General features: G+C 43.2%; 1 protein-coding gene across 1 annotated transcript in view; it reads left to right on the top strand.

Annotated features, from left to right (window-relative positions):
* The window catches only part of USH2A (usherin), an 837,143-nt gene that overhangs the window by 720,826 nt on the left and 99,197 nt on the right, over positions 1-17,120 (top strand).

The raw sequence follows: 17,120 nt of genomic DNA, 5'->3' as shown, positions 1-17,120 counted from the left end.
CATATTCTGGGTCTCAAGAGTCTGGGTTTGATTCCTGGGTCCATGCATTCCCAGGATCCATCCATTTGTGCATTGACCTTCAACCCAGGATTCTGAAAGGTCAGGTTCAACCACTGACATCCCTGCGATACCCCTTTTACAGGTAAATGCTTTCATTGCTTGGGGACATAATGCTCAACCACCAGACGAGTTGCATAATAAAAACGTTTTCCCAGTTTTGGGTCCATAACACGTACATACGAGTAATGAAGTCTCACCTGAATGCCAGTCCATCCTGACTATCTAATGCCCTCAGTTTCTTACTATATAGGCTTCCAAAATATCCTCATATTCCAGGTAAACCAGAATAAAATGCATTCATTGCAAAATAGAAGGCCTTTCCAATTACTAAACCCTGCTTCAAGCCCAGGAGTTCTCAATAATGTCCCATATCTTTTTCCCTTTTTTCCTAATTCCATTTTGATAAGCTCTAGCCCAAAATAAATAGTAAGTATAGCCACCCCAAAACATCATATGTATAATATTGGGCTAAAAGAAGAGAATGAATTTTTTTTTTTGCTTAATTTTTAGGGCCCCACTGCAGCATATGAAGTTCCAAGGCTAGGGGTTGAATCGGAGCTTCAGCTGCTGGCCTACACCACAGCCACAGCCACAGCCACAGCCACATGGGATCTGAGCCTGTCGACCTACACCACAGCTCACAGTAATGCTGGATCCCCAACCCACTGAGCGAGGCCAGGGATCAACCCCGCATCCTCATGGATACTAGTCAGATTTGTTTCCACTGGGCCACAAAGGGAACCCCCGAGAATGAATATTTATATACACGGCACAACAAGAAACAAAAACAGTACAGTCTATGGAATTTATTTCTGTACTAGGTCATGAGGTCAGCAGTATATTTACGAGTTCCCTTTTTTTGCACTTTGGATGAATTTTTTTTTATTTTATTGAAATGTACTTGATTTACAATGTTGTGTTACTTCACTGTACAGCAAAGTGACTCAATTACACATATACTTTTTTCCTATTCTTTCCCATCATGGTCCATCACATGGTATTGAAAACAGTCCCCTGCACTGCACAGTAGGGTCTTGTTGTTTATCCATTCTGTATAGGACAGTCTGCCTCTGCTGATCCCAAACTCCAGTCCTTCCCTCCCCCACCCCCTCCCCCTTGGCAACCACAAGTCTGTTCTCTATGTCTGCGGTCTATTTCTGTTTCACAGATATGTTCATTTGTGCTCTATTTTAGATTCCACATGTAATTTATATTATATGGTATTTGTCTTTCTCTGTCTGACTTAGTATGATAATCTCTAGGTCCACCCATGCTGCTGCCAAAGGCACTGTTTCATTTTTAACGGTTGAGTAATATTCATATATATATATATGTATATATATACACACACACACACACACACACACACACACACACACCCCACACATCTTTTTAATTCACTCATCTATCGATGGACATTTAGGTTATTTTCACGTCTTGGGTATTGTAAATAGTGCTGCCATGAGCATTGGGGAGCATGTATCTTTAAATTAGAGAATTTTTTCCGGATAGATGCCTAGGAGTGGGATTGCTGGATCATATGGTAGTCCTATTTTCAGTTTTTTTGAGGAACCCCCATACCATTTTCCATAATGGTTGTATCAATTTACATCCCCACCAACAGTGGTAGAGGGCTCCCTTTTCTCCATACCTTCTCCAGCATTCATTATTTGTAGACTATTAAAATTTTTTTTTAATTTTATTTTCATTCTTTAAGGAACTAGTAAGAAGTCATTTCCCCTTGATACTCCTTGAGCATCCAGACAGGATCAAGAAAAAACATTTTTTTAACTAATTGTAGACTTTTTAATGATGGCCATTTTGATGGGTGTGAGAAATTTGCATTTCTCCAAAAATTAGTAATGATCTCTTCATGTGCCTAGAAACCATTTCTTTGGAGAAATGTCTGTTTAGGTTTTCTACCCATTTTCCTATTGTGCTGTTTGGTTGTTGTTGTTATTATTGAGTTGTATGAGCTGTTTGTATATTTTGGAAATTAAGCCCTCATGTTTCAAATCATTTGCTCCCAGTCCATAGGTTGTCTTTTTTGTTTTGTTTATAGTTTCCTTTGCTGGGCAAAAGCTTTTAATTTTGATTAGGTCCCATTGGTTAATTTTTTCCTTTTTCTTTTTCTTTTTTTTTTTTTGTCTTTTGTCCTTTTTAGGGCCACACTGGTGGCATATGGAGGTTCCCAGGCTAGGGGTCTAATTGAAGCTGTAGCCTCTGGCCTACGCCAGAGCCACAGCAACATGGGATCCGAGGCTTGTCTGCGACCTACACCATAGCTCACGGCAACGCCGGATCCTCCTCAACCCACTGAGCAAGGCCAGGGATCGAACCCACAACCTTGTGGTTCCTAGTCGGATTCGTTAACCACTGAGCCACGACGGGAACTCCTAATTTTTTCTTTTATTTCTATTGCCTCGGGAGACTAAGAAAACATCGGTATGATTGACGTATGACTTCCCTTTCTTATTTCCTTAACCAGTTGGTGTCATTTGGCTGGTGAGCTCAACCAGGCTCATTCCTGAAGGATCCGAATTCCTGGTGGCCTTGCCTCAGTAAGCTTGCAGTGATCTTCCAGTAGCGTGGCAAAGTGGTCAGAAAATGTGAGGGAGGCGGGGAAGGATTTCCGGGCTCATGCCTAAGCTTTCCAATATCCATTATGGAATAGCATTTCTATTTTATTCTATCCATCACCCCAGCCACCCGTCTAAGCACTTCTGTTTTGCCTCCTTGCCTAATGGCAGAATTTCCTTCTCCACATAACGAGGCAACAATTTTCTAACCTCAATTCAGTAAAACCATTAGAGCAGCATTCTTCTTCTAAATTAGCAGATTCCAGAGTCTCTGTTCCAGTAAATAAAACTGTTGCAAATGGGTCTTTAGTCTTATTATGTTTGAAAGGACGCTTCCCTCCCTGCCTTTCTACCCCCAGTCTTCTGGGATTCCTGCATCCGATGTGAAGGTCACATTGCCAACTGTAAATTCCCTTCTGACTTGTAAGATTCCAAGAGCTTTAACTTTGTTGCAGTTTGCTTAAACCTTGCCTGGAATGCTACAAACGGCTCCTCTTGCATCACAGATGTCTGGTACATTTCCTGCACATTGATATTTAAAGCCCGTCCTTTCCGTGGCGTTTTTTGTGACTGCTCACTTTAAGCCCATGATGATGTCCTACATGTACACCTTAAAGTGCTGGTTTCCATGTGCGTTCACAGTGCTGTCATGAATGCGAGTCTTGCATTGCTCATGGGTGGCAGCCCCTGAAATCCGGGACCTGCGTGCTTCCCGCTTCTTTTCCACTCCCTGTAGTGCCTAGCACCGTGCTAGAAAAAAGTAGATGCTGGATAAACATTTGACTGTGGATTTGACCCTCAGACCCTAAACCAATCTCAGTATTTTTCTTTGCTGAGAGCTTTAAACAAAGCATAAAGTCAAATTTATAAATGACGTACACTTCAATTATAAACTTAAAAATAAATAAAAATAAACAAGTGCCCTTTGAAATCAATAATACCCCCTCCCGCCAGGTTCCTTAGCTGCTTCTATTAGCAGGCATCTGATTTAGAACATTTTTTTTTGTTTTGTTTTGTTTTTTAGGGCCGCACCTGCAGCATGTGGAAGTTCCCAGGCTAGAGGTCAGATCAGAGCCACAGCTGCCAGCCCACGCCACAGGCACAGCAAAGCCAGATCTGAGCTGCACTGCAGCCTACCCCACGGATCCTTAACTCACTGAGTGAGGCCGGAGATGGGACCTACCTCCTCATGGATACTAATCAGGTTTGTTTCCTCTGAGCCACAACGGGAACTCCCAGAGTCGTTTTTTGAGGGCCAGTGAGGTACCAGACCCATTCAGAAAGGTCATCTGGTTTAATCCTCACAAAAAAGTTCATGAGAAGTGAACTACTACTAGAAACCAAGATTCAGAAAAAGTAAATAATTTGCCAAAGATCTTTTAGTGTGAGTGATAGAGCTGCAACTTGAGCTCTAGTCTTCTAAGTTGGCTGATTTGTTTGTTTTGTTTTGTTTTATTAAAGCACCTGACTCTCAGATGAACCTCATTCCCCACACGTTAGTCACTGGACTTCTCAGAGAATTTCCTCCTGCGCTAAAGAGATCAAGCCCAGCAAAATCATAGGTGGTAGAATAATTTTAATAACACATTCAAAATGCCAAACCCATAGCACATGTCCAGCCTCCGTGAGAAACTTTTTTCTCCTGTTTTTGTCCAAAGGCCTGCTAAAAGCGATTACGCAAAATTAAAAGCAATCTTTGATTTGTCTCCATGAAAATAAGAACCACAACTTCTCACTCTCAGAACAAATAAAAGTTGTTTTTATTTTTAATTAAATACGCTTAGCTTAAGGTGTAATGACTAAACCGTGATCATTTCTTTTTGTTTATTCATTTAAAGTGCAAATAAAAGCAGATAATCAATAGATCATAATCTGAAACTGGAGGATTTACAAGTTAATAAGCTTGAGTCAATAGATATTCCATAACGAAGCCCTCAAGGCTGAACCTGACATAATTTGCTTTGCACTAAGCTGGTTGACTTAATGCTTTAATTTAATTCCAATATTAACTGGAAAATCCAAAGAAAAGGGGAAAATTTAAATCCTATTATATTGAAATGTTTTCAAAGCAACAACAAAATCATGCCACAACTGCTTAAAGGGGGGGCCAGCATCTACCTAAACCACCTGGGCTCTGATTGCTGATAACAGTTAACCGTTTGGGGGCCTGGCACAGGTGGATGGTGGAAGATGGTCTGCCTTTGCCATATCTTTTCCCTTAGCCTCAAGCATTACCAAATTCGGGGGGATAATAGATTTTGTTTTATCTCTTTTTTTAAATTTTTTACTGAAGCATCACTGATTTACAATGCTATGTCAATTTCTGCTATACAGCAAAGTGATTCAGATATATATATATATAATATATCTATTTTATACATTTAAAAGATGTATTATTCATATATATTAAATATTTATATTCTTATATAAAATATTAGAGTATATTCTTATTTTTTTCGTTATGGTGTATCTCAGGATATTGACTATAGTTCCCTGTGCTGTTCAGTAGGACCTTAGCCTTAAGTGTTATCAAATTTTTTTGGATAATAGATTTTGTTTTATCTCATTTTTTTAAATTTTTATTGGAGTCACTGATTTACAATGCTATGTCAATTTCTGCTGTACAGCAAAGTGATTCATATATATATAACATATTCTATACATTTAAAATATATATATTCTTTTTATTATATATTTATATTCTTATATAAAATATTAGAATATATATTCTTATATTAAAATGTTAGAACATAGGAGTTCCCATCGTGGCACAGTGGAAACTAATCCAGCTAGGAACCATGAGGTTGTGGGTTCGATCCCTGGCCTTGCTCAGTGGGTTAAGGATCCGGCGTTGCCGTGAGCTGTGGTGTAGGTCACAGAGGTGGCTTGGATCTGGGGTTGCTGTGGCTGTGGTGTAGGCCGGCAGCAACAGCTGCGATTAGACCCCTCGCCTGGGAAGTTACATATGCCATGGGTGCAGCCCTAAAAAAAGACTATATATAGTCTAATATATATATATATTAGACCATGTATATTCTTATATTTTTTTCACTTGGTTTATCTCGGGCTACCGAATACAGTTCCCTGTACTATCCGGTGGGACCTCGTTATTCAGCCATCAGTAGTCAATGGTTTGCATCTACTAACCCCAAACTCCCCGTCCCAGTGTCATCCATGTTTCATCTGCTGACGTCGGCTCTCCGTGACTTTGCAGGATGCTGTTGGAGTTGTGTTTATTTGGAAAGCGGTCTTTCTATTCCCCTTGGCTCCCCTGGAGATGATCATTCACCCTGACTCCTGAACAGGAAGCCGGTCAGAGAGCAGGGCAAGCCTCTCCTGGTTCCCCGGAAGGTAGAAGTGAGAGCCTCTCCATAGGAAGAGGCAGCCTAGGCTGGCTTCCACCTCCCCAAGCCTGGTACCAGAAGGGATGGTGAGAAGGATGGGACATGATACACGGCATACCTTCCAGGTTATAAGTCAAGGCTCTGGTCCGAATGCCTCCACTCAGACACTGGTTTTGCCCTTAGACTTACGTGACCGTGGACAAGTGGCTGCACCTGTCGTTACATCCATTTCCTCATCTGACAGTGAGGGTTTAATAGCAGTGTGTATCTCACGAGGTCGCTGTAAGGATTAAACAATGTCCTATGCATAAGACGCTTGGAAAGTGCCTACCATACAGCAAGCACACCCTGTTATAACCCTGGAGAAACTCTTTAGGAAAAGGATAAAAGTGTACATACACGAAGAGTCACATTGAAAGCAGCAGTAGGCCTGCATGCAGCGGTCAGCTGTGTCTGTCCACGCCCCTTTGTGTGCACAGCCCAAGTCCCAACACATCCCACGTGTTACCATTCTCACATTATTTATGAGTTCCCAGTCTGGGTTTTGTTTTGTGACACTGCAGGTCCCCCTGTAGCCAGAGAGGTATCGCATTTCAGCTGCCCCCCACCCCATTTTCTCGGCCATGCCCACAGCAAACGGAAGTTCCCGGGCCAGAGATGGAACCTAGGCCACAGCGGCGACAACTGTCAGATCCTTAACCTCTAGGCCACCAGGGAACTCCCTCGCTGCCCTTTAACGAGGCTAGCTTTAGCTTTCTGGTCCCATTGTTGTCAGGAACAAGCAGTTCCTTGGCGAACGTAAATGGGCTGGAAGGCACACACGGGCTCTTTACCATAGGGTGCACTTTTCTATTCGGGAAGGATGCTTGGAAAACAGAGAACAGCGATCTCATTGGTTTTTTTTTTTTTTTAAAGTTTTATGGATGTCAGTTGAGGTACGAGGTTGCGATCATTTCTGCGGTACAACAAAGTGATTGTTCAGTTACACACGTACACACGTCTGTTCTCTTTCACATTCTTTTCCCACGTGGATGATCACAGGTCCCCGCTGGCCAATCATTCCACATGCCTCCGGGTGCCGATGCCAATCCCAGACTCCCAGTCCATGCCCCCCCCCACCTGTCCCTTTCGGTAACCATAAGTCTGTTTTCAAAGTTTGTTGAGTCTGGAGTTCTCGTCGTGGCTCAAGGGAAACAAATCTGACTAGTATCCATGAGGACGCTGGTTTGATTCCTGGCCTCACTCAATGCGTTAGGGATCTGGTGTTGCTATGAGCTGTGGTATAAGTCACAGACACAGCTCAGATCTGGCGTTGCTGTGGATGTGAATGTGGTGTAGGCCAGTGGCTACAGTCTGATTTGACCCCTGGCCTGGGAAGCTCCATATGCCGCGGGTACATAAACAGACCAAAAAAAAAAAAAAAAAAAAAAAAAGTTTGTGAGTCTGTTTCTATTCGGCAAATAAGTTCACTGGTGTCGTTTTTTTAGACTCCACATATGTGATATCATATGATGTTTGTCTTTCACTATCTGACTTACTTCACTTAGTATGATAGGCTTCAAGTCCATCTATGTTGCTGCAAATGGCATTTCATTTTTTGTGGCTGAATAATATTCCATTGTGTATATATAGGGTACTCTTTTCTATTCAAGAAGGATACCCAGAAAACAGAGAGCAGAAATCTTGATTTTTATGAACATTTTTTTCCCATTTCTCCATCTCTTTCTGAAATCATGTGTGTCTAAGTCTCACCACCACAATAGGTGGCAGTTGTTACGTATTTGTCGTTTCCTGTGCCCGCCCGCACAAACTTAATCAGTGCCATTTACACTCCCATCATTTTAGCTGAATAATACATGTTGTTGGTACTACACACATTAAGTTTAATTGACATTTAGAATGTCTTCAGAAAGGGAGCACCCATCGTGTAGTATCCATGAGTATGTGGGTTCAGTCCCTGGCCTTACTCACTGGATCAGCGAGCTGGCGTTGCTGTGAGCTGTGGTGTAGGTCACAGATGTGGCTTGGACCCCTACTACTGTTGCTGTGGTGTAAGCCTCAGCTGCAGCCCAATTCAGCCCCTAGCCTGGGAACTTCCATATGCTGTGGATGCAGCCCTAAAAAAGCAAAAAAAAGCAAAAAAAAAAAAAAAAAAAGACCAAAAAACGAAACAGCCAGAGTGGCATCTCATGTGCTTGGCTTCTATTTTTCCAACTTCTCTCTTTCTCCTAAATCCAATAGAAATGAGTTTCTGATCCCTGCAACTACATGCTCTTGAATACAACATAGATTACATCATTTCCCACCACTCTAGATTGTGAGTCTGAGAAACTGGGAGTCGGACTCCTTATTGGAAAATGCAATTGAATTCTGGGCTTGAGCCAAACAATGTGAACACTATGATAATACACTTTTAGATGCTTTAGACTTTTTAAGTAAGTTGGTAACCATATTTCTCATCCTTCCAAATATGTAGACCTTGTATCAGTCAGGATAGGGTAAGGTGTGCTGTGGTAACAAATAGAACTGCAGGCATCAGTGCTAAACATAATAACGGTGGGGAAAGCGCTTGTGGGCTTGGTGGCCCTTCTCCATCTTGCCTTAACGCCAGACCCTGATGGGGGAAGAACGTGCTGGAGGATTCTACAGATGTTTTTAGGCTCTAGGACTGAGAGTAGCCAACAGCCCTTATTTCCACAGACCACAGACAAAAATTAGTCCTATAACTCCACTTAGGTGCAGTGAGCTGGAGAATGCCAAAAAGTAAATGATTGAGTTCGCTGGTGGCCTAGCAGGTTAAGGATCTGGCATTATCACTGCTGCGTATGGCTCAGGTCATTGCTGTGGCGTGGGTTCAATCCCTGGCCTAGGAACTTCTGCATGCTACAGGAGAAGCCAAAAAAAAAAAAAAAAAGGTAAATGGATATTTGGTGAGCTCTAGTGTCTCTGCTGTATACCTTTTTTTCTTTCTTTCTTTTCCTTTTTTTTTTTTTTTTTTTTTTGGTATGGCATTGCCTGGGATTATCAGTACGATAGTGAACAGAGGGCATCCTGTCTTACTTGATTGTTATATTAATGGAAAGATTCCTAAGACTTTAACATTAAATATAATTTAATGTATGATTTTAGTAAATGGTTTTCTCGGATTAAGGATGATTTCTCCTGTTTTCACCTGGCTAAGAGGTTTCAGGAACAGGGATTGAATTTTGTTAATTCTATTAAGATGATCATATAGAAATCAACTTTTCTAAGGACTAAATCCCATTCAATTGTGATGTCTTTTTATAAACTCTGTTGAATACTATTTGCTAATATTATGACTTTTTTATCTCATCTCAAGTGATTTTAGTCTATAAAAACTCATTTTTCAGGAGTTCCTATTGTGGCTCAGTGGTAATGAACCCAACTAATATCCATGAGGTTAAGGGTTCGATCCCTAGCCTTGCTCACTGGATTAAGGATCCAGCGTTGGTTTGAGCTGTGATGTAGGTCACAGATGTGGCTTGGATCCAAAGTTGCTGTGGCTGTGGTATAGGCCCACAGCTATAGCTCCAAATCGACCCCGAGCTGGAACCTTCCATATGCCGCAGGTGTGGCCCTAAAATAGACACACACACACAAATTTATGATTGTATTCTTGTCCAGTTTTGATATTATGTTAACAACATGTAATGAGTTTGGTGTATGGCCCAGTTTACCTATTTTCTGGAACCCTTTGTACATAATATCAATTATCTGCTGCTTGCAGATTTAGATAAAAGCAGTAACAAAAACTTCCCTAATAAAAATCTATGGTCTTGGGCCTTTTTGGAGTAAGGGACTGATTCAGGGCTTTATTTTATTTTGTTTTAAAGCTGATTAATATATTTGAGTGCATTTGTTTAATTTCCTCTGTTTTTCTAAAATTGCCCACATTATGTATGTTTTTACATCTATTATTATAGAATTGTTTACATTCTCCCTATTTTCTTTCTTTTTTTTTTTTTTTTGTCTTTTTGCCATTTCTAGGGCCGCTCCTGTGGCATATGGAGGTTCCCAGGCTAGGGGTCGAATCGGAGCTGTAGCCGCCAGCCTACACCAGAGCCACAGCAACGCAGGATCCGAGCCACATCCGCGACCTACAGCACAGCTCATGGCAACACCAGATCCTTAACCCACTGAGCAAGGCCAGGGATTGAACTCACAACCTCATGGTTCCTAGTCGGATTCATTAACCACTGCGCCACAATGGGAACTCCAACATTCTCCCTATTTTCAATGATAACCTGATCCATGAGGATTGAATATCTGCTGTCCTAATACCAAAGGCCCTCTAGAAAATGTCGTTTTGAGTCATTTAGCACCAACCTCCCTTTGCAAATGTCCCATACTAATTATTTATTCTTCATTGAAGAAAGGCCTTATCTTTCTCAGCTCACCCCCAAAGTCAGGGTATATAAGAGTACAAAAGCTGCATCATATTGCATGCCCCATTAAGTGAAAATTCATACTCATTATTATATTATCCAGCTTATGTGTATGTGTGTGTGTGTAAATGAATTTCTAAAGACCAAATAGTTGAAGTCAATAGAAAGGAAGAATTTACCCAATGATTCAGTGTATAATTATCCAATACCTACTAGGTCTTCACAGCAAACGTTTGCAAGGATAGTGTTTATAAATTTCACTTAAAAGATGTACTTACATTCATAGGATGCTTCGCCTTTCTTCAAAATATCTTTCTCCCTACACTCTCCATGTAAGCAGGACACTAATCCCTAAAAACACCTTGTGAGTTATTCATTGCTTTAGATTCAACCCTTCATTCCTTCATAACTTCAGAATACTTAAAGAACATCTTATGCATAGAAGCATCTCTTAGATGCTTAGGGTGACAGTAATAAAACCCAGCACTTAGTAAATGTCTGCCACATGTCAGGAGCTATGCTAAGGGTTCACTCACTAAAATTTGCAAACCGAAAAGGTCGTTACTATTGCTAAGTCCTTTTTACATACGAGGAGGAAACCGGAGTAAAGCAGGGTTAGGACACAAGTGACGCAAAGCATTTACTTAGTCATGGGAGGCAAATAAGGGAACAGGCAGATCCATTGGTAAAGGAAGGAAATCTATGAATAAATTCAAACCCACACTCTCGCACATGTTTATACAAAGATGTTTGGGATGCTTGTTTCAAGCACATAATTTTTATTTTAATTGAAAAGAGTGGGTGGAAATCAGTTGGGAATCTCAAGTCCACTTGCGCATCTAGCATTGATGGATGCTAGGATCTTGTACAAGCAATGGAGACCATTTGGACTTTAGTTTCAACTACAAAATGAGGCCATTGGAGCAGAGTCCAGTCATCACTTAAGAGGACGGATTGATACATGAATATTTCGTATTTAATCACAAGTGTTATGAGTGTGTCTATCAAGAGTTGGAAACACAAGACTCCTTTCTTGACTCCACAAGAGTTCAAACAAATCTTTGATGAATCTTTAATTGGAATTGTCAATTAAAGTGGGGCATGATGGAGTTAAGTGGTACCTCCAGTGTAGTTTGTGAACCCCTCAGAGTCCCAGAAACTATTTCAGGGGTCCATCAGGTCAACAGTCTTTTCATATGAGTATGAAGACCTTATGTATCTTGTTCACTCTCATCCCCTTACTAGTATACAGTGGAGTTTTGCAGAGGCTACACGATGTGTAACGTTACCGCTCTGCTGGCTGGTAGAAAATGTGCTTCTGTGTTCTTTTCCTTTAATATTTCCTCAACTTTAGTTGTCAAGATGGCAGATGTCAGTAGATAGAAAAAAAACATAGGAACACGAACTTTGGGGGAATTTCGCTTATTTTTAAGTGGGGATCCTGAGACCAAAACATTAGGACCAGTGATGCAGTTGACGAGGACACTGGAACTGAACACAGGAGAGGAATAAAAGCCTAATCTTGCCACTTGCTAGCATTGTGACTCTGGGCAAGCTACTCAGCTAACCTCAATTTCCTCGTCTATAGTATCACCACTGCCGTAACTTTGATGTGAAGATGAAGTAAGACAATGCATGTAAAGTGACTTTTTTTACACCAGGTCCGAAATAGTAAAAGCAAAAAACTTTGCTTAAAAATAGTAATCTGGGAGTTCCCGTTGTGGTGCAGTGGAAACGAATCCGACTAAGAACCATGAGGTTGCAGGTTCGAGCCCTGGCCTCACTCAGTGGGTTGGGGATCCAGAGTTGCCATGAGCTGTGGTGTAGGCTGGCAGCTACAGCTCTGATTAGACCCCTAGCCTGGGAACCTCCATATGCCACGGGTGTGGCCCTAAAAATAAATAAATAAAATAATAATAATAATAATAATCCTATCTTAAGAAGGACACACAAGAAAATGGTAACCTGATAACTTGTGTTACCACTGGGCAGAGAAGTTTTCATTGTATCCTCTTCACAAGGAGGTTACTGTGTGTTGAAGTAATGATATAATGAAAAGTCTAAAACAGATTTTTAATAAAATCTTTAGTAAAAGCCTTGTAGTTTATCAGTCACTTCATTATTATTATTTTTTTTTAATGGCTGCACTTGCAGTGTATGGACATTCCTGGGCCAGAAACTGAATCCAAGCCACAGCTGCAACTTTGGATCCTTCACCCACTGCACTGGGCTGGGAATTGAACCCACACCTCCACAGTGACCCAAGTTGCTGCCGTCAGATTCTTAACCCACTGTAGCACAGCGGGAACTCCTCAATCACTTCTTTTCTGATGAAACTTTCTTGTTCCAAATTTTATCTCTGAAAAGAGCTAAGAGCTGAGTGTACAAAGGCGGTAGTTCTTGGTATAAACATCGCTTTGCTTCAGAGACTGCAGCCCACTCCATATTCATTGCCTGAGGCTCCAGTGTCTCCATATCAGTTTGCCATATACAGAATTTTGGCTAAACAGATTTCCATGTGCAAAGTGAGAATGAAGGCCTGATTTTAAAAAGAGTATACCTTTCCTGCATGTTAATCTCCCCCTCGTTACTGGAGAATTCCCATCACTATACAGACGTGATCTAGCATCACCCTTGTGTGTTAAACGCGACCCTCCAGGCCTCTCCAGCCAGCACCCAATTTCCCTGTTCTCTTTCACAGCCCGTCTTCTCAGACCGACGTTACTTTTCCCTGTTTCTACTCTCACGTGTGTGGTTCTCCCTTCCTCCTGCTCCAATCAGAGTTCTGTCCTTACTGACCCACTAAAAGGCTCTATCGGGACCACTTGCCAAAGGCTCTACCAGCATCCTAAGATCTCCGTGGACGTATCGTTTCACTTTCCAGCATCATTGACGCTGATGACCACAGCTCATTTTAGATTATTTCCTCTTCTTCTGGCTTCCAGGACATCATACGCTCCTGGTTTTCCTTCTGCTTTACCGGTTTTGGTTGGTTTCTTTCTTTCTTTTTCTCAGTTTCATTACTGACGCATCCGCTGATACTTGTGCTTCGCATCCTTATCCCGTTTCTTTCCCTAAGTTTGGTCCTGCGCCCTCTCCTCCACCCACACTGTCCACCAGACTCTCCCTCTCTTCTCAGCATCTTCTTAGACGCACTTCCACTCTCTTTTTCACCCCATCCCTTCATTTCTAATTCTCTCTGTATTCACTGAGAGCCCAGCGGTTTGTGGAGTGCTCACGCTATACTAGGCACAATTAGAGACACTTGGGATGGAGCAGAGACTGAAACAGATACAGGTCCCTGCCCCAGGGGGACTTACATCCTAGTAAAGAATGGTAGACAAGGAATTTCTGCTGTGATACAGCAGATTAAGGATCTGGTGTTGCCATGGTTGTGGCATAGGTTGCCGCTGTGGCGTAGATTCAGTCCCTGGCCTGGGAACTTCCGTATGCTGTGAGTACAGCCAAAAAAAACAAACAAACAAATATATAATCGTAATAGATAGATTATATGGTATGTTGAAAATGAGTGAGGAGAGGAGGGCATTAGAAAAGAAAAATACAGCGAGGTAAAGGGGTTCCATATGGGAAGGAGGAGAAGGGGGGGCAGGTTGCAGTTTTCTGCAGGAGGAGGTGAAGTTACCCTGCAGACAGGGAGGTGAAGTGTGATGCAGCCGGAAGAGAGAGGTGGTACAGAGCCCTCAAGACAGGAGCTTGTTGGAGTTCCCGTCATGGCTCTGTGGTTAACAAATCCAACTAGGAACCATGAGGTTGCAGGTTTGATCCCTGGCCTTGCTCAATGGGTTAAGGATCTGGTGTTGCCGGGAGTTGTGGTGTAGGTCGCAGACATGGCTTGGATCCTGCATTGCTGTGGCTGTGGTGTAGGCTTGGCAGCTACAGCTCCAATTCGACTCCTAGCCTGGGAACTTCCACATGCTACGGGTGCAGCCCTAGAAAAGGCAAAAAGACAAAAATAAATAAATAAATAAAAATAAAAAAATAAAGACAGGAGCTTGTTTGAGGTGTTTGAAGAAGAGGAACAAGACCGGGGCGGTACAGTGCGTTTGCCTGTGATGGATAAAGGTCGGAGGTGCAATTGGATGGGAAGTGAGAGGGTGGGCAAGAAGATTCGGTGTTTAGTCTGCATGACCCAGGAAGTGTTAAAACATTTTGAGCAGAGGCGCCCCATGATCTAACTTGTGTTTCTGGAGGTCACCGTGACTGCTCCGTGGATGGTGGGTGTTTGAGGTCCACAGCAGGGAGGCCCGTGGAGCAGCCCGTGGTGGAAGTGGAAGAGAATGGCTTGGGTCAGGACGGTAGTAGTAGAGGTGGTGAGAACTCCAGGATTCTGGATGTGCTTTGACGTCAAATAAATCCAGTCTTGGAGGTCCCGTCGTGGCGGAAACAAATCCGACTAGGAGCCATGAGGTTGCAGGTTCGATCCCTGGCCTTGCTCAGTGGGTTGAGGATCCGGTGTTGCCGTGAGCTGTGGTGTAGGTCGCAGACGCGGCTCAGATCTGGCGTGGCTGTGACTGTGGTGTAGGCCGGTGGCTACAGCTCCGATTTGACCCTAGCCGGGGAACCTCCATATGCCACGAGTGTGGCCCTAAATAGACAAAAGACAAAAAAATAAATACATAAATCCAATCTGATTTCCTAATGATTAGATGTAGGTGGGGGGTGGGGGTGGAGGATGAATCCAAAGTTTGAGGCTTAAACAGCTGGAAGGTTGGAGTTGTCATCAACTGAAGAAAAGGCGAAGATGGCAGGTGAGGTGGCTTTGGTGGGTACCCCAGACACATTTCACCTGGGGACGCTGAACACTGTGGGTTTGCGGGATTTTTTATAGAACTAGACCTCACCCAGTGGTGGGAAGAGCTGGGAAAGTGAAGGTCCATAGAGAGGGGTGAGAGGATAAGTCGAGGAGTTGCCACCCGGCCAGTCTAAGCAGTCATAGACCTGGGGCCACTCTTGCCCAAAGAGGCAGAAGGTGGAAGGCAGAGCCAGCTATGGAGCAGAAGACAAGGGGGACAAACTGAAGCCCCCTTGCACTCCTGTGCCCCCCTTTTCTTTCTCGTGCAAATTCAGTTTCTCTTTTTTTCTTTTTTTTGTCTTTGCCTCTTTTTCTCCACATCTAATCTCCACAAGTTTCAAGGAAGTATGGCCGCCGCTCTCCTTTCATCCAAATCTCTCGCCCCCTTTAGCTTAGAACCATACAGAGAAAGTATATTCATTTCCTACTGCTGCAAAACCAACTACCACAAACCGAATGGCTTAAAATAACACATATTTGTCATTGCACCTTTCCCATGGGTCAGAAATCGAGACATGGCTTTGTTGGGTCCTGTGTTCATAAGGCTGCCATCAAGGTATCCACGAGGCTAGTGTCTCATCTGGAAGCTTGGCTAAGGAGTCCTTCCTTCCAAGTTCATTCAGATTGTTGGCAGGATTCATTTGCTCCTGCTGGTAGGACCAGGGCCCAGCGTCTTGCTGGCGGCTGGCTCTTGGATCTTAGAGGCCACTTCCCTGTTCCCTGCCCCAGGGCCCTTTCACGGGCCCTGCTGTAACCGATGCAAGCCTTCCTCACGACCAGCAGGAGAATTTCACTTTCACTCGGCTGAGGTGATGACTCCTGTATTCATGCGCGTGGCATCCCCTAATTGCACCGTTTTCCATTGGGTGGAAGGGAGTCCCGGGTCTTGCCTGTCCCCAAGAGGAAGTGGATTATACCAAAGGGCATTAACTCGCTTGGGCTTGGGGGCAGTGGGCATCCAAGGGTGTGACTGCCACAAAAGGGGATTCTTGCATGCGTAATTCCACCTTAACAGATTTTACACAACACAAACTACCCAGAAGGGAAAATCAAGGATCACATGAGACTTGCGTCTGAGATACGTTACATACAAGTGGAGAGCTTGAAAGGCTGTTGGATTTGAGACTGGATTTGGGGAGAGATGTCCAGTGCCCTTCTCTTTTTTTTTTTTTTTTTTTTTGCGTCTTTTTTGTCCTTTTTAGGGCTGCACCGGTGGCATGTGGAGGTTCCCAGCTAGGGGTCTAATTAGAGCTTTAGTCGCCAGCCACAGCCACAGCCACAGATCCGAGCTGCGTCTGCGACCTACACACAGCTCATGGCAACACCAGATCCAGATCCTTAACCCACTGAGTGAGCCCAGGGACTGAACCCACAACCTCATATGGTTCCTAGACGGATTCGTTAACCACTGAGCCATGACAGGAACTCCTCAAAGCTGCCTTTCTAACCCATCTCTACTCAGAACTAGAGACTCATTGATTCAACTGTCTCTGCGGCGTCTCAATGTGACCAAAATGGTTCCCTCCTTCCCCAAAGCTGTCAGTCTCTCCGGCTTCCACATCTCATTAAATGGGACCGGCATCCACCCTTGCTCTCAAGGCAAAAACCCAAGAGCCCTCCTCGATTCCTCTCTCTCCCTCTCCTACGCTTAATCCATCACAATTCTGTTGGCTCTACTTCTGAAATATAAATCCACCAAGTTAAGTTTCATCTCCACCTTTATCAGTCCACTCCAAGCGCTGTCACCCCTCCCCAAACTTCTGCAAAACCACTCCCTCTCTTGACCCCTGTTAGAGACTGATGGTGTTGCCCCAAAAGTCATATATTGATCCTCTAACCCCTCAATGTGACTGTATTTGGAGATAAAGGATATAGGGCAGTAACTGAGATGAAATGACCCGGTCCTAGATATCATACA

Source organism: Sus scrofa, chromosome 10 (genome assembly GCF_000003025.6).
Source record: "Sus scrofa isolate TJ Tabasco breed Duroc chromosome 10, Sscrofa11.1, whole genome shotgun sequence".
In the NCBI taxonomy this organism is placed as follows: Eukaryota; Metazoa; Chordata; class Mammalia; order Artiodactyla; family Suidae; genus Sus; species Sus scrofa.
The sequence above is the reverse complement of the archived record's forward strand: the minus strand, read 5'-3'. Positions and strand labels throughout refer to the sequence as shown.